Here is a 2,500-nt window from a genome sequence, read left to right on the forward strand (position 1 = left end):
CAGGACAGTAACAGGGCCTGTGCCCAGGATAGTAACAGGGCCCCTGCCCAGGATAGTAACAGGGCCCCTGCCCAGGATAGTAACAGGGCCCCTGCCCAGGATAGTAACAGGGCCCCTGCCCAGGATAGTAACAGGGCCCCTGCCCAGGATAGTAACAGGGACCCTGCCCAGGATAGTAACAGGGCCCCTGCCCTGGATAGTAACAGGGCCCCTGCCCAGGATAGTAACAGGGCCCCTGCCCAGGATAGTAACAGGGACCCTGCCCAGGATAGTAACAGGGCCCGTGCCCAGGATAGTAACAGGGCCCGTGCCCAGGATAGTAACAGGGACCCTGCCCTGGATAGTAACAGGGCCCCTGCCCAGGATAGTAACAGGGCCCCTGCCCAGGATAGTAACAGGGCCCCTGCCCAGGATAGTAACAGGGCCCCTGCCCAGGATAGTAACAGGGCCCCTGCCCAGGATAGTAACAGGGCCCCTGCCCAGGATAGTAACAGGGACCCTGCCCAGGATAGTAACAGGGCCCGTGCCCAGGATAGTAACAGGGCCCGTGCCCAGGATAGTAACAGGGCCCCTGCCCAGGATAGTAACAGGGCCCGTGCCCAGGATAGTAACAGGGCCCCTGCCCAGGATAGTAACAGGGCCCCTGCCCAGGATAGTAACAGGGCCCCTGCCCAGGATAGTAACAGGGCCCGTGCCCAGGATAGTAACAGGGCCCCTGCCCAGGATAGTAACAGGGCCCCTGCCCAGGATAGTAACAGGGCCCGTGCCCAGGATAGTAACAGGGCCCCTGCCCAGGATAGTAACAGGGCCCCTGCCCAGGATAGTAACAGGGCCCCTGCCCAGGATAGTAACAGGGCCCCTGCCCAGGATAGTAACAGGGCCCCTGCCCTGTAGATCCCTTAGGATGAGATGTTCAACCCAGGTTCTGTGGTCACCACAGATCTCACTGCACTTCTCTCTCTTTCCAAAATGGCCACCATTGCTGGTGGACAAAATGACTCCCTCCCAATATAAAGACCTCTGATTGGTGAAAGGAAGCACAGTAAATGCAACTCATTACTACTCTTCTACTTTTACCAAAACGAAAGAGAGAGAGAGAGAAGGCAAGAGAAAATGACGTAATGGAAAAGAAAAGAGGACATAGCGCAAGAGAGAGGAAGTAGATGAAGAGATGACAGAGAGATAAAGGTCTAGGTGTGACGTTGTTAGAGTCACACTGAAGAGAGAGATGTTTGTGTGTCAGTGTTACACTATGACAGAGAGGGGACAGATAGAGAGATGTCTGTGTGTCTTATTGTGTGTCAGTGTTACACTATGACAGAGAGGGGACAGATAGAGAGATATCTGTGTGTCTTATTGTGTGTCAGTGTTACACTATGACAGAGAGGGGACAGATAGAGAGATGTCTGTGTGTCTTATTGTGTGTCAGTGTTACACTATGACAGAGAGGGGACAGATAGAGAGATGTCTGTGTGTCTTATTGTGTGTCAGTGTTACACTATGACAGAGAGGGGACAGATAGAGAGATGTCTGTGTGTCTTATTGTGTGTCAGTGTTACACTATGACAGAGAGGGGACAGATAGAGAGATGTCTGTGTGTCTTATTGTGTGTCAGTGTTACACTATGACAGAGAGGGGACAGATAGAGAGATGTCTGTGTGTCTTATTGTGTGTCAGTGTTACACTATGACAGAGAGGGGACAGATAGAGAGATGTCTGTGTGTCTTATTGTGTGTCAGTGTTAAACTATGACAGAGAGGGGACAGATAGAGAGATGTCTGTGTGTCTTATTGTGTGTCAGTGTTACACTATGACAGAGAGAGGACAGATAGAGAGATGTCTGTGTGTCTTATCGGGTGTCAGTGTTACACTATGACAGAGAGGGGACAGATAGAGAGATGTCTGTGTGTCTTATCGTGTGTCAGTGTTACACTATGACAGAGAGGGGACAGATAGAGAGATGTCTGTGTGTCTTATCGTGTGTCAGTGTTCCACTATGACAGAGAGGGGACAGATAGAGAGATGTCTGTGTGTCTTATCGCGTGTCAGTGTTACACTATGACAGAGAGGGGACAGATAGAGAGATGTCTGTGTGTCTTATCGCGTGTCAGTGTTACACTATGACAGAGAGGGGACAGATAGAGAGATGTCTGTGTGTCTTATCGTGTGTCAGTGTTACACTATGACAGAGAGGGGACAGATAGAGAGATGTCTGTGTGTCTTATCGTGTGTCAGTGTTACACTATGACAGAGAGGGGACAGATAGAGAGATGTCTGTGTGTCTTATCGTGTGTCAGTGTTACACTATGACAGAGAGGGGACAGATAGAGAGATGTCTGTGTGTCTTATCGTGTGTCAGTGTTACACTATGACAGAGAGGGGACAGATAGAGAGATGTCTGTGTGTCTTATTGTGTGTCAGTGTTACACTATGACAGAGAGAGCTTATAGAGGCCAGGGCTTATAGAGGGCAGGGGTCTATGGAGTGTGTTACGTATCGT

General features: G+C 50.6%; 1 protein-coding gene across 1 annotated transcript in view; it reads right to left on the reverse strand.

Annotated features, from left to right (window-relative positions):
• Nucleotides 1–2,500, reverse strand: part of LOC139537815 (ubiquitin domain-containing protein 2-like) — a 77,205-nt gene that overhangs the window by 19,442 nt on the left and 55,263 nt on the right. The gene's annotated exons all lie outside the window — the stretch shown is intronic.

The sequence above is a fragment of the Salvelinus alpinus genome, chromosome 13, assembly GCF_045679555.1.
Source record: "Salvelinus alpinus chromosome 13, SLU_Salpinus.1, whole genome shotgun sequence".
In the NCBI taxonomy this organism is placed as follows: domain Eukaryota; kingdom Metazoa; phylum Chordata; class Actinopteri; order Salmoniformes; family Salmonidae; genus Salvelinus; species Salvelinus alpinus.